Here is a 27,026-nt window from a genome sequence, read left to right as displayed (position 1 = left end):
GTTCCCCAGGGTGTAATGAATATGGTCTTCTCCATATCTTCGGGTGCCATCTTGATCTGATTATATCCGGAAAATCCATCCATAAACTAAAAGACTTTAAATTTAGCAGTATTGTCTACCAACATATCAATGTGTGGCAGAGGGAAATCATCTTTCGGACTGGCTTTATTCAAATCTCTATAATCGACACACATGCATACTTTTCCATCTTTCTTCGGCACGGGCACAATATTGGCCACCCATTGCGGATACTCAGCGATCACAAGGAAACCAACATCAATCTTCTTCTGCACTTCTTCTTTGATCTTCACTGCCATATCAGGATGCGTTCTTCTCAACTTCTGCTTGACTGGCGGGCATTCTGCCTTCAACGGCAATCTATGCTCCACAATCTCAGAATCCAAACCAGGAATGTCTTGATAGGACCAAGCAAACACATCTGAATATTCTTGAAGAAGATCAATCAACCCCTTCTTAACATCTGGACACATTCGAGACCCAATCTTGACTTCCTTCACATCATCCTCGGTGTCGCGGCTGGAAAAATGACAGAGTCGCCACCATCCTTTATTTGCTCGTAAGGAATAGGAAGATAATGGTAAAACCTAGAAATTAAGTGTGAGATACTGGGTTCTGGAGTCGGTTAAGTAAGAGGAAGGTGTTAGGCACCCCTTACCTCCATTGTACTCAATGGGATCCTCCTTTAGTTCTAGAGTTAGTGTGTTTCTAAGGAACGCTTGCTTTAATATTTATTAATTGTTTAATTGTTTATTTATTTACAAAAATATTTTATTATTTTAATAAGGGAATCCCTAAGAAATGTTTTTGATTATTATACTCGCTAGAGTCTTACAACTCTATGCCTACGTACCCTCAAATTTATTGAAGGATCAGAGCCTCATAGTTCGTCTTAAAAAAATGTTGGTTGGTTGATTGTTTTTGTCCCTTGAAAGTTCTCACGCATCGGGGGCGAAGAAGTAATTAATTTTGAAAAGTTCCTCAATACACTAGGGTAGAGGTCTTACGGTTTGAAGTGAGTTCAAATTGATTTTATCCCTTTTATCCCTTGCAAAAATAGTATTTTAATTTATTTAAGAAAATAAGTTAGGAGTCGTAATTAGGTATTAGACATAACCCTTTATCCGAATTTTATCCCCGATTTATCCCTTGACTTATCCCCTTTGATTACTTGCAACAAAAAAATCCCATTAATTTGATTATAAAAAAATATATTCATAGTGATACTATATATGATTATTCAAAAAGTTCAATTTAGGAACCCTAAAGAACATATCCCTTATCCCAAACTTTAATCCCTGATTTTATCCCTAAGAATTATAAAAGAATTTTATCCCATGTCATCCCCAAGTTATCCAATGATTATCCCATTAATTACAAAAGAAAAATTATAATACTTAAATATTATATATTTATATGACATATCCGTTATCCCAATTTATATCCCTTGATTTATCCTTATCCCAATTTCTATCCCCGATTTATATTCCTTGATTTATCCCTTAATCATTTTGCAAAAATATAATATTTTGATTTATTTCAGAAAATAAATTAGTGATTATAATTGAACATTAGACATAACCCGTTATCCCGATTTCATCCCTTGTGTTTTATCCCTCTGTTTTTATCACCTATTTTTATCCCTCGTTTTTTATCCCTCGTTTTTTTATCCCTCGTTTTTTTATCCCTCGTTTTTTTTATCCCTCGTTTTTTATCCCTTGAAATTGTTATACAATTTTATACATGTTTGTCCCTTGATGTATTATCCCTTGTGTTTTTATCCCTTGTGTTTTTATCCCTTATGTTTTTGTCCCTTAAAATCCTAAGGTTTTATCCCATACCCTTATACCATATTATCCCTAGTTTTTTTTATCCCAAATTTTATCCCATAATTATCCCAAAAAAATTTATCCCGAATATCTATCCCAAAACTATCCCTTATTTTGTATTCCAAATTTCTATCCCAAAATTATCCCACATTTTTTATTCCATATTTCATTAGGCATAATTTTTTCATCCTGATTTTATCCCCGATTTAACCCTTGAAAACAAAAGAATTTTATCCCACATTCTTATCCCATTAAATTTATAAATATAATATAATTTAATTAATAAAAATAAATTAAATTAGATTTAATAAGATATATCTCCTATCCCGATTTTATCTCATTTTTTATATCCCTTAAAACCCTAAACATTATCCACAATTCTATCCCATAATCATCCGTATAATTTTATATTATTTATGATTAAAAAAAGAAAAAATATCTTGTCAGGTACATAGTGCGTACAAACCGAGTCTTGCCTACTAGGGTATAATTTGGTATTCCTTATAGATACAATACAATGCTTTTCAAACTTTCACATATTTTAATAATTAGTTGAAATAATTATAAAAGCTAATGTAAATTATATACAAATATACTTAACTAATAAAAAATGTTAAACAAAGTTTCTAAGCAATTATAATAACAAAATATGTATATTAAGGTGTGAACAAAAGAACCAACCTACAGAAATTTTATGATATGTATTTTGTAAATTATGGATTTTTTTCCCCCTCTTTATGGTGAGTTTTAATCCAATTTATAAGAGAATTGGAATTAAATAGTGTTAATTGTTTTGATATTCTTTCCCACTTTGAATTAGGGAAGCAATTAAATGAGTTTGAATTGGATTAAAAGAGATTCAATTGTGATCACATCATATTTCCTAGTAATAACAAATAATAATGAATTTATTTTTTCAATAATTAACCCTAATTAATAACAATAATACTTGACTTTTTCTAATTACTGTAGTAATAACAAAATATTTTTCTCACAAATGTTTCTTTTTGTTTCTTTTTATAATAATTGTAATAACTAATATAATAAATAACTACAATTTAAATTAAAAATAATGATGATAAATACAAAAATAATTAATAATAAAAAATGAAATAATGAAAATAATGATAATAATATTTATTTTTATTCTTCTTGGACTAAAATTAATAAAATAATAATTAAAAAATGCCTTAAGTTAAAATGAAGAAATAATTTTAAAATAATTTTCTTTAGTTTTTTTAATTTATTAAAAATGCATAAAAATAAAAATTATTAAAAATAAATATTAATGTAAAAGGAAAAATAAAAAAAGATACAAATTTTATGGAAAAAGAGAAATAAAACGTAAAAAGAAAAAGACATGCAAAAATTAGAAAGATGAGACTTGAACTCATGACCTTTCATAATCACACCTCCTTACACATGTTCTCTTACCAATTATGCCATTTCACGTATTCGAAATAAATTGGAAATAGAAAGCATATGAAGGGTGGGCAAAATTTGGGGTACGACAGTTGCCCCTATTTAATCAGTTTCAAACTGAGAGGATGATGACGTTGAGCCTTCATCTTCTCATGGTGGAAGATGATTAAATATAGAGAGAGACCCTAATTTTGACCACGTAGTCAGTAGATTATGGGAATACGCAATGATTGAACAATCCTTGATGCTCTATTGGCATCCAGACCAACCTTTGATGGAACCCCAATAATACCCTGGTGATTAATTTCAACCCATATGGGTGAAATTTGTATATAATTCCTATGATCATCCGATCATGTTACTGATGTTACGTAGGACTCTGACGATCCTCCGATCGTTGTTTGATAAAACCTTGGTAGAACCCCTGATAGAACTCCTAACAAAATCCCTGGCGAAATTCCTGGTGAAACCCCTGATACAACTTTTGATGGGACTCATGACGATGAGATCCTAATGAAATCCTTTGACAAATCCCTGATGAAACCCTTGGATTAATCCCTTTTGATCAGTTTTAACCTCACCGTGTGAAACTTGCACACGATTCCTATGATCATCGAATCATGTTGTTGGAATCTGGTTGGACTTTAGTGATACCTTGATTACTCTGGATGAAACCCACTTCGATAAAATTCTGGTAGAACCCCTTGATGAGAATCTGGTGAAACCCCTTTAATAATAGTTTGATAGAACCCCTTGATAATAACCTTTGTTGAACCTTTTTGGTGAAACCCTGTGGATAATATTTTGATCAAAACCCTTTGATATAAACCCTTTGATAAAATACCAGATGGAATCCCTAGATGAAACCCTTTATAAAACCCTTTAGATGAAATCCCTTGATGAAACCCCTTGGTAGAAATCTGGTAAAACCCCTTGATGGAATCTTTTGATGACATTCTAGATAAACCCTTTTTGATAAAATCCCTTGACAAAACCCTTTTGATAAAACCCTTTGATAAAATTCTGGCGGAACCCTCTGGTAGAAAATTCTAGTAAAACCCTTTGATAAATCCATGATGAAACCCCTTGATGAATAACACTTTGTTGAAACTTCTTGGTAAAACCCAGTGAACCCTCGGTGGATAATATCTGATGAAAACCCCTTGATTGAACCCCTTTGATAAAACTCCTTTGATAAAATCCCTTGGTAAAATCCCTTAATAGAACCCCTTGATGAAAATCCTTTATACTTTTGATGAAACCCCTAATGGAACTCCTGCTAAAAGCTCTTTAATGAAACCCTTGGTGGAACCCCTTGAAAAACCTCGTGTAACCCTTTGATAAACCCTGGTGTATTTGATGGAATGCATCCCTTGTATGGGATAGGTTAATAGGCTGGAGATGTGAGAGGTGAAGACCAGCTAAATAGTTGATAACGATCATTCAGGATGACAGACTAATTGATATATTCCTTTGATGACTCACGATGAATGATTTTGCTGGGAAAGTCCTTCATTGAAAAGGCTTTGTGAATATGTTACTTACTGGGGAAGACTGGTGTCACGTAAGATGATTGTCTACTGAGGAATATGCTTCCAGGCTTGATTCCCTAAGGAGCGCGAGTGCTGGAGAAAGTCCTGAGAAATCCTTGCAAGGATCTGGTGAAGGAATTATATACCATTAGGGGATACTAGGGACAATGCTGCTAAGCATTTTATGCTTGGAGAATGAGTTCCAAGGATACTTGCTGGGGAATTGTCCTTAAGACCGATCCACTAGGGTGTACAACGAGAAAAGAGCCGGGGAGAAGCTTGGATAGAGATTTATCATCGATTTAGCTGGGGATTGATCCAGACTCTCACGACGAGTCCTAAGTCTCAGCCTATGTTATGTTATGCATGTTAGGTATGCATGTTTAGAGTTTGTATGGGGTAATGCTCCATATTCATGGATATGCTACGCGTGATATGATGTATTAATGCGATGATTAATGCATGTAATGTATTAGTCTTGGGTTGTGCCGCTGAATATTGGGACATTTGTAGGTATTGAGTGCCAAGCAAGGTTGGGATTTTGTTAGATGCCAATCAGAGTTGGGGTTTTGTATATGTTAGATCCATGTTATGGGAATGTGCTAGAGGAATGAGATGATATGCATGATTTGATGCTAGAGCGTAGCGAGATGATTAATGCATGACAATGATTTGAATGTGTCAACAAGTGCCCCTGTGGTGAGTCAGAGTTGTCAAGGCTTAGAGAGGTAACTTGTATTACAAGGCTATTTGTCAAAAATGGTAATATGGTATTGAGCTAGCATGACTTCTCGATATTCGTTATGAACTTGATGACTGATGATGTATGAAAGAGCTTGTATGTGCATCTTGAAAGTGTTAAGAGTGATTATCACTACAGTAACCCATAGTTGCCCTAGCCTGTTGGGTCTTTGAAGAAATTTGCCTCAATATGAATTTGAAGCGGATTATCCATACCATGCACTTGAGACGACCTTCTGTAGTATTATCCTTGAAGACATTTGTCTTGGACTAATCGACCCTTGGAATGATTTGCCCCTATTAAACTATTATTTTGAAGCAGTCTCTTTTGATCAAGCCTTGCAGCGTCTGCCCCAGATTGATAGAGCCTTTGAGAGTATCTCTTGAAAAGGAACTTGGATCCCATCATGCTATAGTATGACTTTGATATGGACTGACCCATTATATGGATCTCGAAAAGTATGTCCTTGATTATTAGTGTCTGGAGGAGTGTTTTGAGAAGGAACTTGGATCCCGCCATGTTGTGATATGACCCTGATAAGGACTGCCCCTAGTATACAAATCTTGCAAGGCATGCCCATGATTAAATGGTGCTTGACCAATTCTTAGATTGATTTGTCCCAAGTCACTAGGATCTGGAAGAGTTACATTACAAAAGACTTAGGTCCCACAATGTTGCGATGTGACCTTCATATGAATTACCCCAGTATTTGAACTTTTGAAAAGTATGCCCCAAATTAGATTATTTTATGGAGTGATTGGCCTCACTATGCCCTTGAGTTGGTATGCCCCAGTATGGGAGTCTTGAAAGGTATGCTTCCGATCATGAGGGTCATGGATGTTATTTGACATAGGTGTGTCAAATATTGAAATGTTTCGCCTCTAATCAGTACGATCTTCAGATGATGTTCCCCTAGGATCATAAGGATTTCCCCCTCTAATTGGAAGGATCCTTAGGTGACTTGCCCCTAGTCAGGAATGTCTCGAAGTGGTGTCCTCTTGATCAGACCATTGTTGATATTTCCTTGGTGCTAAGTGTTCATTTGTGAAAAAATGTTCTTTTTGAAAAGTAATTCTAACATCATGCTCATTCAAGTTTTTGAAATCGAAAATTATTATGGAAAATGGATGTGGTGTATACAGATGATATCTGGCCACGAGGTTGGCACAAATGAAGATGTGAAAATATGATAAAACCAGATGGTTATAAATGATTTAACAAACATTTGGAGTTAGTGTAACGATTTTGTCGAGTATGCTTTCATAGTGAACCTAGCTTCAATTAGGACTTTTAAATGTTATAACGTGGTCTGGTTCACGGTTTATGAAACAAAAGATATAAGGCTCAAATTTTAATTTTATCCCACCCCTTCTCCTTGATGATCTTCATTCCTAAATCCAATTAATTCAACAAATGCATTTAGTCTGCAAGAGAATTTTGATAGATAATGATGGAAGTAGATGTAACGATTCCAGTACTGATGAGATTCTTGAGGTGACAGTCACTTACTTTCACTTACAAGCTTGTTTCCGTTTTTATTTTTTTGCTTTTTAATCCCTATTTTTGCATGGACCAATTCTTTTGAGTTGTGGTCAATCGGGATGCCCTAACTTTTGTCTAAGTCAACTCCGTTTTGGTTTTTGACTTAGCGGGTTTTTTTAAACATGATGCCCTAACTTTTGCCTAAGTAAAAAAAATTCTGGTTGTTTCCCTTTTTTTGACTTAGCGGGCCTTTTTTCAACAACTCTTGTGATTTTTCTTTTGATTTCAAAAGTTGTGACTGTCATGTTAGCTATTGTAAGCTTTGACTTCATTGCTTCCTCGATGTTGAATGGTGTGAGGTACCTCATCATCATCAGACGAAGTACCTCATCATCATCATTAGCCTTTAAATTGCTGGATTCACCAGACTTACCCTTTAAAGCACTAACCGGATCTATAGCAGGCACTTCCACTTCCTTATTGACAGCTGAATCTTCTTTGTCTTTCGGGAACATCGGCCCAAACATACGACCATTGCGGGTCACCTTGGTAACATGAGCAATGCTCATTACAAAGTTGGTCGTACGCAACGGGACCTCTTGACCATCCTTCATCATTGTTGCATTGTACTAATATGGAACAACTTTATCAAATGAATACGGGACTGGACCCGTTAACCGTATAACCAACCACGATACTGATCTGTTGCTGACGTTGTTACTATTACTGCTGTCGTATTGAATCACCAATCTCTCCGGTTTCTTAAAAATGGGCACTATGACATTGGCATCGTCATCTATATGACGGGATTGAACAATTTGGATCATGCCTTCATCTATCAACCGCTGGATGTCCCTTTTCACAACCATACAACCTCGGGGGATTAACACTGCAAATAGCACAACCATAATGGTCATGCTCATAATCACTCACCATACAAATGTCCTTATGCATCTGTACCAAGGACCTCCTTATGAAACGAACATCAAACACTTTAAACTCTCCAGGACAACCGTCCATCATATTAACAGAAGAATTCCCATGAGCGGGTAGTGGATTTGCTTTCACGTTTGGTGCACGGCCCTCAAAGGACACCATTCCACTTTTTATCAGCTTCTGAACCTCATACTTGAGCAGATAGCAGTTTTCTATGTCATGTCCGGGTGCTCCTTGGTGAAAAGCACAACAGAGTTCTGGTTTGTACCATCATGGAAGTGGTTCTGGAATTTGTGGAGGGTTTCTCGGTTGGAGTAGGTTCTTGAGAACCAAAGACGGATATCGCTCTGCATAAGTCATAGGAATTGGGTCGAAATAGACCTTCTTCCTCTCAAAGTTTTATTGATGATGATTGTTGGTATTGTTGTTGTTGTAGGTGTTCGTTCATTGTTGTGATTGTTGTTGTTGACGTTGTTGTTGTTGCTGAATTGGTGTTGTTTGATTATTCGAAAATACAGGAATGACTGAAGATACTTGATGATGGTGTTGATGGGGTGGTTGATTCCTTTTGATATGAGGCCTCCTCTGCCTCCCACTAGAAATTGCATTAGGTTCGCTATCTTTCTTCTTCCCAAAGCTACTGCCATATTTCTTACTTGACGATGCTTCCTCCTTTGACAAACGTCCTTCACGGACACCTTCCTCAAGCCTCATCCCCATGTTTACCATTTCGGTAAAGTCACTAGGAGCACTGGAAATCATGCGTTCATAATAAAATGAACTCAGGGTCTTCAAAAATATCTTTGTCATTTCCTTCTCCTCTAAAGGAGGAGTGATCTGAGCAGCCAATTCTCTCCACCTCTGCGCGTATTGTTTGAAGGTCTCTTTATCCTTCTGAGTCATAGACCTCAATTAGTCTCTATCAGACTTCATATCCACGTTGTACTTATACTGTTTGACAAAATCTTCTCCCAAGTCATTGAAAGTGCGAATGCTTGCACTATCCAACCCCATATACCAACGGAGTGCAAAACCAATCAAACTGTCTAGGAAGTAGTGTATCAATAGTTGATCGTTATCAGTTTGGGTAGACATCTTGCGGGCATACATCACTAGATGACTGAGCGGACATGTGTTCCCTCTGTATTTTTCAAAGTCAGGCACTTTGAATTTCACCAGAATCTTCACATTCGGCACCAGACATAACTCAGCAGCACTCTTCCCAAACAAGTCCTTACCTCTCAACGTCTACAATTCCTTGCGCAGCTCAAGAAACTGATCCTTTATCTCGTCCATTTTATCATAAACATTCGGACCTTCAGATGGCTTGGAATGATAAATGGTGTCCTCTACACGAGGTAAGGTGTGCATAATGGGAAGTGGCACAAACATGACTGGGCTAGATGCCGACATAGAAGCAAAAGTAGGCGCAAAGCCTTCAGGCATGAAGTTAGACGACATTCCCCACGGGAATCCGGCAGGCATGGTAGGTGCAAAATGAGCAGTAGCAGCAGGCATGGTAGAAGTAGCCACTTTTGAAATGACAATCCTCTGAGGAGGAGGAGTTGCAAGCGTCAGAGAAGATTGACTTTGAGCAACCAACACTGACTCCATCATGGCAGTCAGTCGAGCGAGCTCATCCTTCAACTTTATGTTCTCTTGCTCAAGATGTTCCATGATTCTCAGATGATTGGCGCGAGTGTTGTACCGATGAGTCAGCTTGGCTGAAGCACAAAAGAAACACCAATGAGACATCTGGCGAAAGAGAAACCTGCGTATGCAAATGGTGCATGAAATGCAATGCTTGTTTGTTTATTTTTATTTTCAAGGAACTTACTATATCATTTACAAATATATATATATATATATATATATATATATATATATATATATATATATATATATATATATATATATATATATATATATACTTAACAACAATTGCAACAATTTGATATGACCATAAAAATCTCTTTTTATTTATATAATTGGAAGAATTACACTGAGTACAACTTCAGAAACCAAAAATATACAAGATAAAAGGAGACTAGTCATCCTAAGGATCCCTAACAACAACGTTAGAAGATCTCGCTGAAGGCGCGTACTTCCTTCGAATGCGTTGGATCTCGGTCTCAAAAGAAGCCTTCATCTGAGACTTCTCGAGGACAAGCTGATCAACAGTATTCTCCAAGCAACGGAAGGCTAAGGCATGCTAGAAGATAAAACCTCTGGCTCTCACTGCCTCTTTGTTACTCGGTCTTCAAGTAGCTCAATAAGTGCCTCCTTGTCCTTAGACTCCAACTGCAACTCCTCATGCTTCTTGCTCAAAGCACGAAATCACTCTTCCCACATATCTTTCTCTTGCTTCATCTTGGTGAGTGCGTCGTCCAACTCTTTTATGTCTTGGTTAGGGAGAGTTAATGGCCCAACCACACCTATAGATATAGGTATCTCACAGGGATAAGGCATTTTCAACTCCAAAGCTCTCTTCTTCACCCAAAGAGTGTAAGCTTCCAAAGCTACACAATTGTACGGACCAAGCTCGGATATTCCTTTCCCATGCACATTATGCCAAGCATGCACAATCTTCTACTTCAAATGTAGGGGATCTTTACCCTCTTGATAGAAAAGACCTTCTAACAACATGTTATTAGGTTTGTCTCTCAAGGGGAACCCAAGTTGATGACGAGCCAAAGCAGGGTTGTAGTTAATTCCTCCTTATGTACCAATGAGAGACACATTAGAGAATTCACCACAATAATCAATAATCTCCAAACTGCTCAAAGAAGGATCATACCAAACTATATCATCATTAGTGAGAGACATAAGTCTCTGAGACCACCGTAGACATTGTTTGTTCTCCACAAAAGCAGGCATATGAGGCAAGTTCAAAATAAACCACTTGTAACAAAGGGGAATGCAACATACAATCGTCCCACCACCCTTAGAATTCCTTAGATGCAAAGAGAAATACATATCACCCAACAGATTAGGCACATGATTCCCAATCAAGAAAAGTCTAATGGCGTTAACATCAACAAAACCGTCAATGTTAGGGAACAAAGCTAATCCATAAATGAGCAACACAAAGATAGCTTCAAAAGCATCCACAATATCTGCTTGAGCAAAAGCAGTAGCTTCCATGATGAGGAAATTAGATGGCAACCCAAATAAACCTCCTTTCTTCACCCAATGAGCCTATATCTCAGACTTCTTCAAGTGACGAGCTTCAGCAATAAGATGAGATCTGGGAATCTCTTCCAACCCACTAAATGGCACTCTATTAGAAATGGGTATCCCTAAGAGATGGGGATACTCCTCCAATGTACGCACAAGTTGATAATTAGGAAAAGTGAAGCAACGACAGAGAGGATCATAGAACTGCACTAACACACTCAAGAGTCCTTCAACCACATCAGCAGACAAGATAGACAATAACTTCCCATGACGTTGTTTGAAGTCCAAGGGATCTAATACAAAAGATGCTAACTTCCTTAACTCTTTCAAGTCCGGATATCTGAAACTGTACTTCTTAGTGTTCCTTCGTCCATAATCCATGGTCTGAAAATATTGGCAAACAAAACCTCAGTTCCTTAAATATTTTGTGTGATGAATGTTATGATGCACATGAATGCATGAATGCAACAATCACAAATAAGGGATCAAACACAAGGCAAGCAAACAAAGTTCCAAGGATGAACCAAGTCATTGTCAAGATCAATCATCCATTTTTGTGGATTATGGTTTTCACCTTATCAACACCCAAGTTCCATTGATATTGACAAGACTTGATTGGATCAACCAAGAATCAAGGGTTTGTTGTAAGTCACGAGCATGAAGTCTGGGTAAGAACCATCCCAAAGGAGTGAACTAAGGATAAAACCTGTAGATCATGTTCTAAAAAGTTCCCAGAGTCTTAATTCCATCTATCGGATATTACAGGTTAAAATGACTGACTCATCTACCCATAATATTCTCAAGAGAAACTCGTTTGAGTGTAGTATTGTGTAACAACTGTTATCAAGTCTACACTTGAATAGTCTCCGTACTACGTCCTAAATAGGCCAAGAGGGGTAAATTTTCTACGGTCCTCAGCTTCTCGGACCTGATTTAGAGATAGTAATGCATAACCATAAATACTTGTGTGACATTTCCAAATCCAAAAGAGTCTCCACTGAGCAGATGAATCTCAAGACAACTTGTTAAGGACTACTCCACACAAGTCGAACATGACTATACCATCCTCTTATCTTAATTGCACTCAAGTTCGGGTTAGAACTTATCTCATCACTCAGAGATCACCAAGCAAAACAAGCAAATTATATCACACAAACAAATATACATACATCACATATATATAATTATATACACACAAAAAAGTAGGCTAAACCCACTAGAGACTACTCCCCAGCAGAGTCGCCACTTCATTTATGTAGCGGTAAATTCATGATCATCAAGCTATGGATAAGCAAGACATCAAATAACAAGAGTCGCCACCGCGCTTTTATTGTTTCCAAGGGAAAAGGGAAAAAGTACGAACAAAACCCAAAATTAAGAAGTTTTCAAATCAAAACTAATAAAATGTCAGAGATTACAGGTAAGGGGGTTGGTTACATAGAGGGAAGGTGATAGCACCCAAAGTGTCATAGGTACTCCTAGGGAGCCCTTTTTGTGTGCATATGTATTTTATACAAAATGATGTTTACAAGCAAATAGAATGGGGGGATGAGAAAAGAATTCATTAATTATATTTTTTGTGTTTGACAAGACCTTCGGACTTGTGCCTACGTACCAACATAAAAATGAGAGATCAAAACCTCGTAGTTCGTGATACAAATTTCAAAGTGGGTGCATTGCTTTTAACAAAAAATTAAGTTTGAAAGACACAAAGGCCTAAAAATGGTTTGAATGAGTTAGTTGTCTTTTGGCTTTTGAAAGTTTAGGGCAAGTATAGTTAAGTCTATTTACAAGTTTAATTAAGAAAAGAAGTTTGAAAATGCAATGGCATAAGGCCAAAGTTTCTAGTTTGCAAAGTGGTCAAAATTTAGAAAATAACAAGTTCAAACAAAGAAGTTTTTGAAAGGAGGGAGAGATTTTGAAATCAAAGAAATGCGGAGGAGATGAAGAGACTAATCATATGCAGAAAACTAAAAGATAAGAGTTGAAAAGATCTGACCGATGGGTAGCAATCCAATAGGCAAGAATGCCATATAGAAATCCCAAATTCCCTTGGATATTAGAATAAAGCAACAAATAATGCATACAATATTAACTTGAAGAGCAAGGCATCAAATAAAGATAGCCCCATCCATGCTTTAGCCACTCCATAATCTTCTTCGAATTGGCCTATGTGGCAGATGAATTCCACAAGTCACAGGTTCAAAATAACAGCTTCACAATGATCATGTTGCAGATGAACTCAAAGGGATCTTCAAAGATGTATCAGATGAAGTTTCAAATTGCAAGCATTTGGTTACATGATAGTTGGCATTGGCCAAGTCCTTATTTCATAGGAAGGTTGCATAGATTCTAAGTCCAATTGTTCAAGATCAAACTGATAGTCCACACAATAGTTTTTTAGGGTTTTTGTTATTATTATGTACATTAATGGTCAAAGACCACACAAACAAACAAAGTATACACAAACAAGATATATCACACAATATGGTCCAAATGGACAAAAGGAAAAGGCATTAATATAAACAATTAGAATGGTATGCTTAAAAACTAAAGTGCATTAAAATAAAAGACTCGAAATTAAATGTTAGTTGTTAATGAGTTAGAAGTTAGTATTGTTTTTCCATTTGCTTTTTTAAGTCATTCTTTGGAGAACACTCAACCCACTTATCACAAGCATGGATCCTTGAGCCAAGATATCTTTCAAAGGAAGGAAAAAAGGCTAAGTTTCCATACAATACTATGAAAGAGGGGAGACTTACAATCTCACTAACTAGAATGCTATGTCTTTTTGTGTCAAAAATTTAGCGCTATGTTAAGCAATCGTAATTGGACTTATGTAGAAGTCACAAATATTTGAGGTCGGGCAATAGAATTTTGGTGTTAATGCATGTTAGAGACATAGTATAATGGACTATGCTCATGAAACATACCACACACAAAAGAATATGCAAAAGAGGTGGCCTAATCTCATCCATACTCATTTTGATTTTTCAATCAACTAGGTTTAGGACTTTGAGATATCATAGGCCAAATGAAATGGACGCATAAAGAAGGGGAATTAGATGAAGAGGGAGGGGAATGGATAAAAACTCAAATTGGTCAAAGGAGGACTTTTACCAAATTAATATCATTCATTCATTTTGGGAGATGGAATGTACATTCCATCAATCCCCTAAATCCAATGATATTAACCTAGCAAAGTCAAATCAACCTTCACCAAGGCCCAACAACACAATTCAAACTTATACAAACCATCACAAGAGGTCAACAGAATTATTTGGCATTTATTCAATTTAAAAATACTAAAATAATGCATTTCAATTAAATATGGTTTGTCAAATTCCTAAAACCTCATTAAAACACCAAAGAAATGGCCATGAGATTTATCATAGGTCAAACAAGGTCAAAGGACCTTGGAGAAAAAATTTCATAATTTTTGAAGACTTAAAAGTATTTTTAAACAATTAAAAATAAAAACAAAATAAATTAAATCATGAAAAATATTAATAATGATACAAAAAATAATTTTAATTCAGAATATGAAAGGGGAAATTATTTGAAATTTTTTGGTGAAACTTTCATATTTTTTGGGTGGGAGACGTGCCAACACATCGCCGGAGCCAGAGCTCCGGTCTTCTTCTCCGGTCGACCTCACCGGACTGGTCCACCTCAACCATCACCAAAATAAAAAAGGAGGACATGATCTGAAAGAAAAAATGGCGTAGAGCATGAATCTAACCTCAATTTCAACTAACTCCAAATATATAAAAAGATATGAGGAGTTGAATCTTGAGGTGTGACAACTGAGTTGCTTCAATTTAACCTCAAAGCAACTTAATCTTCTTGCCTACATTGGTAGGACTTCAGACAATCAAAGATCCAAGAGAATTGATGAGAATTGAGTGAGAATTAAAGAGATGAGATTTTCTGAAATTTACCTTCAATGTTGTGCATAACTTGATGTTGCTTGCTTCAAACTTGATCTGATCACACTTGAGAAGCTTGCAGGAGAGGTTTGGCAATGGTACAAAGCTTTGGATCCTGAAGTTTTTGAATCTCCAAACAGTGAGATTCAAACTCAAATTTCAAGTTAAAAATTATCACGTTCTCCTTTGAAATGTGAGGGTTTCAATTAGGGGGCAAAGCTGGTGCGTAAGGTGTGTTTGAATTGAGCTCCAAGGGTCTGTATTTATAGCAATTGGGACTGATATTTGCCCACTTGAAAAATTGCTAAATTTGGACATTTCATGCACAAGTTTGCATGGGAGTGTGTAGGCCCATGAAGCAATCCAATTTGATCCACTTGCATCTGTTCTGAAGTTAAAAGGAGGCTTGGATGTCAAGGCAATGTGAAATGAGATTTTTGGCATTTGATTTCTTCCAATCATGTAGCTCTGTTAAAGCCATGCGCCGACCTAGCAAACTTTGTCCAAAATGCATGAACTTGGGTTCTTTGGAAATCCTAGATCAAGGGGAACAAGTTTTATATTGAACACTTTTACATTTGTAGCTTGGACCATTGTGAATTTTGAGGTGGAAGTTTGGAAATTTCAACATGTTGAAATTTTTTCTAAGTGTCAAGTCATATATCTCAATATCCCACCTTGCTTAACTTTTTACCCGAGCTTCAAATGAGAAACGTGTCTTCAACAAAGTTGTAGCTATTTCAAATACCTTCAAAATGGTCACCAATTTCATGTCATTTTGATTTATAATGATGGAGTTATGAATCTTTGAAGTTTGGAAAAATCACTTGTTCAATGGTATAGGTAAAAAATGACCTATAATGTATCCTCATATCACATGCTCATAAAAGTTGAATTAGCTCTCACTCCAAACATCAAAGTTGAAGTAGACATCTAGAATTTAATTGTGCAACTTGGAAGTCTTTCATCTCATAAAAATTGAGCAAGTTATGACCTTGGGAAATTGAATTTCAAATTAGGGTTTAGACAAAATGACCTATAATGTTTCAACATAGAAAATAATTTTCCAGGCTCTAGGTCTAAACATGAAAGTTGTTTGGAATTTAATTAAGAGTAACTTTGCTCTTGGAATCATTTTAATATGGGGAAAAGTTTAGGGGATAGGGTCTACGGGGACCCAAGTTTTGATCAGATGAATTCATCTGGCCAACCACTATCAACCAACTTGCTAACCTTCAATTCTATTGACTTTTGAGGCTCATGGTAGATCATATATTCATAAGATGATGAATATTGAAGTGTCCCTTGAGGAATTTGATCAATTGGTGAGATAGCGTGTTGGAGAAGTTACTCAAGACACCCAATCAAACTAGGGTTTCCAAGGCAAATCATCTCCAAACTCTTGAAGAATACTTGATAAATATAACGTGTAGAGATCAACGGGACTCATATATGATGCTTTGAGACATTGTGGATCAATCTTTGATTGTGCTATTAGCCATGAGGGTCTTAAACCCTAGATGTTAACTTGATAGATCAACGAGGATCATGCCCTACCTACAAAAAGTTAGGCACATACAAAGACATATTTTTGGTATTTTGGTTAAAAAAATGATAATATACAAGTATGATTCAATCACATGGTTCTTGGTGATCTCTCCCAAAACAAACCCAATGAAAGAGGGGTAAGGAGGATGTCAAGGTGCGATCCCAATGCTAATGCATATGATGAAATTGCATGAGGGATCTTAGGGTCAAAATTGGGGTCTTACACTTCCTTCTGGCGAAACTGCTTCCATACTTCTTTCTTGATGACACCTCTTCCTTAGACAGACGTCCCTCTCGGGCTCCTTCCTCTAATCTCATCCCCATGTTTACCATTTCGGTAAAATCACTGGGGGCACTAGCAATCACTCTTTCATAATAAAACGAACTCAGGGTCTTAAGGAAAATCTTGATCATCTCCTTCTCTTCCAATGGGGGATTGATTTGAGCAGCAGGCTCTCTCCACCTCTGGGCATACTCTTTAAATGTCTTTTTGTTCTTCTGAGACATAGACCTCAACTGGTCTCTATCAGGCGCCATGTCCACATTGTACTTGTACTGTTTCATAAAAGCTTCACCCAAATCATTAAATGTGCGAACACTTGCACTATCTAGCCCCATGTACCACCTCAAAGCGACACCAGTCAGACTGTCTTGAAAGTAGTGGATTAATAACTGATCATTCTTGAAGACCAGGGACTTTGATCTTCATCGGGATCTTGACATTCTGCACTAAGCAAAGTTCAACATCACTCTTACCGAACAAGTCCTTTCCTCTTAGAGTCTTCAATTCCTTACACAACTCAAGGAACTGATCCTTCATCTCGTCCATCTTCTCATAAACATTTGAACCCTCATACGGCTCGTAATGGTAAATGGTGTCCTCAACACGAGGAAAAGTATGAAAAACTAGAGGAGGCACAAACATGACCGGGCTAGATACCGACATGGATACCAAAGTAGGCGCAAACCCTTCAAGCATAAAATTTGGCGGCATTCCCCACGGGAATCCAACAGGCATAGTTGGACAAGATTGAGTAGCAGCCACAGGCACGGTTGAGGCAACAACCTCGGAAATTACAGTCCTCTGAGGAGGGGGAGTTGCAGGATTTGGAGAAGGATGATTATGAGTAGCTAGAACAGACTCCATCATAACGATCAGGCGAGCAATCTCGTCCTTCAGTTCTCGGTTCTCTTGCTCTATGTGCTCCATGATTCTGGGTTGATTGGCACAAGTGTTTTATTGGTGAGTCAGCTTGGCTGAAGCACAGTAGAATAACCGATAAGACATTTGGTAGAACATACTATTTCATTTGAAAATATATAATAATAATAACAATTTGATTGACCATAAAAATTTCTTTTATTCATAATATTTTGAAGGATTACACCGAGTATAATTTCAGAAATACAAATACAAGAGAAAAGGAAAATAATCATCCTAAAGATCCCCTAACAACAGTGTTAGATGATATGGCTGCAGGCGCATACTTCCTTCGGATGCGTCGGATCTCGGACTCAAAAGAAGTCTTCATATGAGCCTTGTCAAGGACAAGCTGATCAACAATCTTCTTCTAAGCATCGGAAGGCTAAGGCATACTAGAGGAAAATGAACCCTTTGGTTCTCTCTATCTCATCACTCCCCGATCTTCAAGAAGTTCAATAAGTGTATCCTTATCTTTTGACTCCAGCTGCAACTCCTCATGCTTTCGGCTCAAAGCATGGAATCGCTATTCCCACATGTCCTTCTCTTGCTTCATCTTGGCGAGTGCGTCTTCCAACTCCTCTACATCTTGGTTAAGGAGAGTTAATGGCTCAGCCACAACCATAGAAATAGGTCAATCACAAGCATAAGGCATCTTCAACTCCGAAGCTCTTTTCTTCACCCAAAGAGTGTAAGCTTCCAAAGCTACACAGTTGCACGGACCAAGCTCGAATCTTCCTTTCCTATGCACATTATGCCAAGCATGTACCATCTTCTGCTTTAAATTTTTGGGATCTTGACCCTCTTGATAGGAAAGACCTTCTAACTAAGTGTTATTAGGTTTGTCTCTCAAGGGAAACCCAAGTTGACGACGAGGCAAAGCAGGGTTGTAGTTAATTACTCCTTGTGTATCGATGAGAGGCAGATTAGAGAATTCACCACAACTATAAATAATATCCAAACTTCCTAAAGAAGGATCATACCAAACTATATCATCATTAGTGAGAGACATAAGTCTCTGATACCACCGTAGACATTATTTATTCTCCACAAAAGTAGGCGTCTGATGCAAGTGCAAAATAAACCACTTGTACAGAAGAGGAACACAACATACAATAGTTCCACCACTTTTAGAATTCCTTAGATGTAAAGAGAAGTACATATCACCCAACAGAGTAGGTACATGATTCCCAACCAAGAATATTCTAATGGCGTTAACGTCAACAAAATCGTCAATGTTAAGGAACAAAGCTAAACCATAGATGAGAAACACAAGAATGGCTTCAAAAGCATCCACACTACCGGCTTGAGAAAAAGCAGTAGCTTTCCCAATAAGGAACTCAGAAGTCAACCCAAACATTCCTTCTTTCTTCACCCAATGAGCCTCAATCTCAGACTTCTTCAAGTGAAGAGCTTCACGATGATATGAGATCTGGGAATCTCTTCCAGTCCATTAAAGGACACTTTGTCAGAAACGGGTATTCCCAAAAGATAGGCATACTCCTCTAATGTAGGCATAAGCTAATAATCGGGAAAAGTGAAGAAACGATAGAGAGGGTTATAAAACTAAACCAACACACTAAAGAGTCCTTCAACCACATCAGTAGATAACACAGACAAAAGCTTCCCATGACATTGCTTGAAGTCCAAGGGATCTAATATAAAAGATAACAACTTCCTTAGCTCTTTCAAATCCGTACATCTGAAACTGTACTTCTTAGTGTTCCTTCGCCCATAATCCATGGTCTGAAAATATTTGCAAATAAAACCTCAGTTCCTTGAAGTTATTTTTCGTGTGATGAATGTTATGATGCGCATGAATGCATGAATGCAACAATCACAAATAAGGGATCACACACAAGGAAAACAAAGGTCAAGGGGTGAATCAAGTCATTGTCAAGATGAATCATCCATTTTGGTGCATTATGGTTTTCATCTTATCAGCACCCAAGTTCCATTGATATTGACAAGACTTGATTGGATCAACCAAGAATCGAGGGTTTGTTGTGGGTCACGAGCATGGAGCCAGGTTAAGAACCATACCAAAGGAGAGTACTAAGGATATCGACCTGTAGATCATGTTCTAAAAATTTCCCAGAGTCTTAATTCCATCTATCGGATATTACAGGTTAGGATGACTGACTCATCAACCCATAATATTCTCAAGAGAAACTCGTCTAAGTGTAGTATCGCGTAACAACTATTATCAAGTCTACACCTGAACAGTCTCCGCACTACGTCCTAAATAGGCCAAGTTAGGTTAAATGTTCTACGGTCCTCAGCTTCTCCGACCCCAAATCAGAGAACGTAGTGCCTATCCACAAATAACTTGTGTGACATCAGTAACTCCAAAAGGGTCTCCACTGAGTAGACGGGTCTCAAGCCAACTTCTTAAGGACTACTCCACACAAATTGAACATGACTATACCATCCTCCTATCTTAATTGCACCCATGTTCGGGTTAGAACTTATCTTATCACTCAGAGATCACCAAGCACAAAAGACAGATTATATCACACAAACAAATATACAAACATCAAATATACAAATATATACACATAAAAAAGTAGGCTAAACCCACTGAGGACTACTCCCCAGCAGAGTCGCCACTTAATTTCTATAGCGGTAAATTCATGACTATTAAGTTATGTGTAAACTTAACTTCAATAAAACCAGAGTCGCCACCGCGCTTTTATTATTTCCAAATGAAAAGGGAAAAGTACGAACAAAACCCAAAGATAAGAAGTTTTCAAATCAAAACTAATAAAATCCCAGAGATTATTGTAAGGGGGTTGGTTACACAAAGGGAAGGTGTTAGCACCCAAAGTGTCCTAGGTACTCCTAGGGAGCCTGTTTTTATGTGTGTGTGTGTTTTTGGTATAAAATGATGTTCGCAGTAAAGAGAGTGTGGGGATGAGAGAAGAATTCATTGATTATATTTTTGTGTTTGACAAGACCTTCAGGCTTGTGCCTACGTATCAACATAAAAATGAGGGATCAAAGCCTCGTAGTTCGTGGTATCAATTTCAAAGTGAGTGGATTGCTTTTAACAAAAGTTTAAATTTAAAAGAGGCACAAAGGGCCTAAAAGAGTTTAAATGAGTGTTAGTTCTTTTTGTCTTTTTTGAAATTCTAAGTCAAGTATGGTTAAGTTCATTCACAAGTTTGATTTAAGAAAAGAGTTTAGAATGCAATGACATAAGGCCAAAGTTTCAAATTTTCAATAAAGTCTAAGTTTAGAAATCACAAGCAAAGAAGATTTTGAAAAGGGCGAGAGATTTGAAATTTAAGAAATGGGAGGAGATGAAGAGACTAATGCTAAGCAAAAATTTAAAAGTTAAGAGTTGAAAAGATCTGACCAGTGGGATGCAATCCAATAGACAAGGGTGTCATATAGAAACCCATTTTTCCTTTGGACTTTGGAATCAAGCAATATCAATAAGCAAGTATCAAAATGAAGAGCAAGGGTTTTTGTTGGTGTATAAATTATGTTGAGCCATTTTAGGGTTTTTGTTGCTTATTAAGTATTTTGAGGTCCTAAGACCACAAACGCAAACAAGCTACCCAAACAAATATATACAATCCCAATATATGGCTCAAATGAGCAAAGTGAAAATGGCATAAACATAAACAAGTTAAATGATATGTAAATGGCAAATGAAATGATAAATGCCATAAAGTAAATGACTTGAAATTAAAAGCAATAAGAAGAAAAGATAGTCAAATGTTAGTTGATTAGATGTTAGTGGTGTTTTGTTTTTCAATTGATTAAGTCGTTCTTTGGAGAACACTCAATCCTCTATTCACAAGCATGGACCCTTGAACCAAGACATCTTCCAAAGGAAGGAAAAAAGGCAAAGTTTCCATACAATACCACGAAAAGGGGGGATACTTACAATCTCACTTACTAGAATGATATGCCTTTTAGGTCAAAATTTAGCGCTATGTTAAGCAATCGTAATTGGACTTATGTAGAAGTCTCAACTATTTGAGGTTGGGCAATAGAAATTTAGGTGCTAATGCATGTTAGAGATATGGTATAATGAATCATACTCCTAAAACATACCACACTCAAAAAGAAAATGATCAAGGATGGACCTAATCTCATTCATACTTGTATTTGTTCATCTAACATAAGTTATTGATGAACCAATTAGCCTTAGGATATTGAGATGTCACTGGTCAATGGAAGGGATGGGATAGAATGAGATTGAAGATGAAGAGGGAGGGGAGATGCGACAAACACAAATTGGTCATGTGAAGAATTTTATCAAATTAAAATCATTCATTCATTTTGGGAAATGAAATGTACATTTCATCAATCCCCTAAATCCAATAATTTAATCCAATAAAAGTCAAATCAGCCTTGACCAAGGCCCAAACACATAGTCAAACTTCACAAGTCAATAAAAATGGCTCAACATAATTTATACACCATTAATCAGTTAAAAATCAAATTAAAATACATTTAAATTAAATTATGTTTGATCAAAAACCTAAAACCTCTTCAAAACAACAAATAAATGGCCAAGAGATTTATCCTAGGTCAATGAAGGTCAAAGGACCTTAGACAAAAAATTTCATAATTTTTGAAAAGTCAGAAGTATTTTTAAACAATTAAAAATATGCATAAAAACAATTAAATCATGAAAAATATCAATATTGATCCAAAAAATAATTTTAATTCAGAAAATGAAAGAGGAAAAAATTTGAATTTTTTGGTGAAAGTCCCATATTTTTTAGATTAATAATGAAATTAATATGAATTAATTAAAAATAAGCAATTAAATGAAATAATCAGAAACTAAAAAAACTGAGAACTATCTGATCTCCCTCATTAATTGAGGTGGAAGATCAGATGGTGATAAACGCTCGTTCCACATGTGCCTTGGTCAACTGAAACACACGCGTGGTAATCCAAAGCAACACATGAGATTAGAAGATGGAGAGAAGATCTGATCGATAGAAGCATGCCACCATCAACCATCACAAAAATGAAAAATCAAGACATGGATTTAAAGAAAAAATGCTCAGGAGCTCGAATCTGGCCTCAATTTTGTCCAATTCCAAGTATATAAAAAGATACATGGATTTGAATTTTGAGGACCATGAACTGAGTTGCTTCGATTTTACCTCAAAGCAACTCAATCTTCTTGCCTACATTGATAGTACTTCAGATAACCAAAAATCATAAAGAATGGTGAAGAATTGAGGGAGGATCGAAGAGATGGAGTTTCTGAAAAATCACCTTCGAGTTGATCTAATTTCACTTGATCTTGATCTGGATTTGATTGCTTTCTCTTCCTCTTGCTTGCAAAAGATAATGGAGATGAAAAGGGAAGTGAATTTCTAGAGTTTGAACTTCCAAACAGAAGATGAAATTCAAGCTCGATTTCAAGAGAAATCTTCAGAAATTCTATGGCATTGAGGGTTTGAATAGGTCTAGCAAAGCTTGGGCAAGGTACTGATGAAGTTCTAATCACAATCCACTTTTATTTTGAGGCTATGGGATTGATATTTGCACACTTCCAATTTTGGGAAAATTTGAATTTATCTCTTGCATGGATGCATGGGTGTGCACTAGGCCCATGAGATGATGTAATATGATCCATAGTTCAATGTTCATCATGTTGAAATCATGTTATAAGTCCATGCAAATATGTATGAAAAATGGAAGTTGAAATTATCCAAATGGTGCTTTAACTTACACCCATACGCAAGTCCCTTAATTTTGATCCAAATGAGATGATCTTGGACTTTTTGGAAAAGTAAGATCAAGGGGAACAAATTTCATGTTGAACACTTTTTAATTTGAAGCTTTGGTCATGATGAATTTTGAGGTGGAAGTTTGGGAAATCAAACACATTTGAAAATTTTCTCACTCCCCAAGTCAAATGTTCACTTCTTCCACCTTGAATAACTTTTTCTATGGACTTCAAATGAGAAAAGTTCCTTCATCAAAGTTGTAGCTCTTTCATACCTATTAAATTTCGTCACAAATTTGACCTCATTTGGATTTGTCATGAAGGATTTATGTATTTTAGAAGTTGAGGAAAATCATTTGTTCAATGGTAATGGTCCAAAATGACCTATAATGTTTCCTCTTGGCACGTGTATTTTCAAGTTGAATTTGAACTTATTCCAAACATAAAAGTTGAATTATACACCATGCATTTGATCATGAAATTTGAATGGATTTCATCTCATAAAAATTGAGCAAGTTATGGTCTTGGGAAGTTGACCTCCAAACTAGGGTTCAGACAAAATGACCTATAATCATTCACCATAAAATATGACTTTCCAAGAAAAAATAGATCTTGACCTCAACATGAAAGTTGTTTTTTATGTAAGTTTTAGTAACTTTTCTCTTGAAATCATTTTCATATGACAAAAATTTGAGGAGATAGGGTCTAGGGAACCCTAGTTTTGACAAGTTGACTTTCTCTGGTCAACCACCATGAACCAACTTGCTAGCTTGACATTTTCTTGACTTTTGGGACTCATGGAGGATCATATATGCATAATATGATGTAATGCGAAGTATACCTTGAAATATTTGATCAATTTTTGAATAAAGATGTTAAAGAAGTCACACAAGATACCTAGATGAATTAGGGTTTCCAAGGCAAACAAACTCCAAACTCTTGATGATTTCTTGATCAAAATAACATGTGAAGATCATGGGGATCCATATATGATACTTAGAGACAATGTGAACCATTTCTTGATTGAGCTCCTTGCATTGAGGGTCTTAAACCCTAGATATAAGCTTGATAGAGCATAGGTGAGCTCACACACTACCTACAAAAGTAACAAACTATACATTGACATATTTTTGGTATTTTGGTTAGTAAATAATAAAAAATGAAGTATGATACAATCAAAAGTTCTTGGTGATCTCTTCCAATGTCAACCCAATGAATGAAGGGTAAGGAGGATGCCAATGTGTGATCCCAATACTAATGCATATGATGAGATGGAATGAGGGATCTTAGGGTCAAAGTTGGGGTCTTACACATTTTTGTCTTCCCCAAGAAGTTGGTTTGGTATCTTTTTTCCTCCCCAATAGTTCTCCGTTTGTTCCCAGCATGGTTGCTGTCATACCCAAAAATTTGCCCGTTAATCTTGCAAGACATTTTTCAAGGCACTCCAACTCATTTTTCAAGACGTTGATCTTAAAAGAACAAAGACCCAGCACACAGGTGGCCAAATCCAGCAAATGACTTAAAATGGCTTGCTCGCTAGGCGAGCAAAATCCTTCGCCTAGCGAACTCTTCGCTGCACCACTCGCCTAGCGAAGCTTGCGAATACCAGAAATTTTGGGCTTCATTCTGAGCCCATCAGGTCACAAAAAAACTATTATAAATACCAAGACCTCATTCAGAAAAGGGGGAGAAAAAGGTAGACAGAGGACAGACGGACAGAAACCCTAGCAAGAAAATACAAACACAGACAGAAAACCCTGGAGGCTAACTAAGAGAATTCAGAACAACCCTAAAGGAAACCCTGAAGGAAACTCATCAGCACAAAGGTTACCTCCGCCCAACTCAACCCGACACCAACCCTAAGAGTGATCTGCCAATTCAACGTTGCAATTCAATTGCAAACAGGTTTGCACTACCACTATCGCTTTATGCTCCCAATTTACATGTGACATTATGGTTGAATTTATAAATATATCTTAGGTTTTGCATGTGGATTTAAGTATGCATGGATGTCTTGAATGTTTAACCATGTAATTTCTGTAATGGATGCCATAGGGTTTGGAGCTTGCTGAAATCGTACTGTTATTAGACTCAAAACCCACAGTCGTTCGCTAGCACATTGCTAAGCGAACATGTAGCGAGTGTTCGCCAAGCCTTCGCTAGGCGAGGCAGTAGCGAACATGACAGTCGCTGATTTTCCCTGTTCTGTTCTGTGCTTATCTGACATGTTCTATCATAGCTGTGTATTATTTGCCTGACATTATTACTGCTGCGATTTCTTTGTTCGGTGCAACTATTGACCGCACCCCATTTGGTATTCTGACCTGTTTGCTGAATTTTGTGAGGGCTCACATACTCCCGGAGAAGGTAGCTTGCTAGGTATTCCACTTTATTTGTGGGATACCCTTGTGGAGATTCATCCTAATTACCTAACTGATTATAAATTGTTGCCTTTGAATATATCATCTTGGCCCTCTCTTTGTTGCCTTACGGTATTACGGTCATGTCCCGCGAATGTGGGGATACACTTAGCAAAGACCCTTCGGTTAAATCATCATGTCCCTATAAGATAAATCATAGTCCCTCGGATGTCGCCTGCGAATATATGATTTTGTCCCTCGATGACCCTTCGTTGTAGCGTACGAGTTAATGATGATTGTCCCTTCGAATGCTAAGGTATCCTTACAAATGTTGCCTCCAATGACGAATCAATAACCCTACGATGTCCCTTTACATCCAAAGGATAAGACTACTTATTTCTCAATAGTAAGGACAGTTTTACCCTCCTAAGGATAGGAAATACCTATAAAGACCTTGGTTAGGTATAACTCTTAAATGCGGACTCACAACTTACAATACTTTTCACACCTCACACTTTGCAAAACATCTATTAGAAAATCACCATTTGGTATACATTCGTACTAGAATTATTGCCAAGTTATATTTTTCTAAACAACTTTCAAAATTAAACGAGATAAATACTTTGTATACATTCGTACAAGAATCATTACAAAGTTAAACTCTTTTTTCAAAACATTTTCTAAACAGTTCTCAAACACTTTTTCAGACAAGAAAAACATAAGTGATCAAGCAATTAAGAGCCCATGGATAACCATGGATACAAAGGGTGCTAACACCTTCCCTTTGTATAATATACCTCCCGAACCCAAAATCTAATCAAGGTCTTTCCTGTTCTTTTCCGCCTTTCCTTATTGGATAAAAGAAAAGTCGGTGGCGACTCTTGCTATCCGCGACATTTGCTTTCCAAAGCAAAAACACACAAAGTCAGTTCACCGTATGACAGAACGGGCGACTCTGCTGGGGACTAACTTAAAAAGAGAGGTTGCCTTAAAAAAAAAAAAAACAAGATCACTTATTTGAATTGTCTGATTTACTTTTAAGGGATTGCTTGGGTATTTTATGCTTGAGTGAAAGATCCTACACCCGGATCTAGTGTACCTTAGGTAAGTAGCAAGAGATCATCGCGACTATCCGGCGTATACTGG

The sequence above is a fragment of the Lathyrus oleraceus genome, chromosome 3, assembly GCF_024323335.1.
Source record: "Lathyrus oleraceus cultivar Zhongwan6 chromosome 3, CAAS_Psat_ZW6_1.0, whole genome shotgun sequence".
NCBI lineage: Eukaryota > Viridiplantae > Streptophyta > Magnoliopsida > Fabales > Fabaceae > Lathyrus > Lathyrus oleraceus.
Note: the sequence above shows the minus strand (reverse complement) of the source record.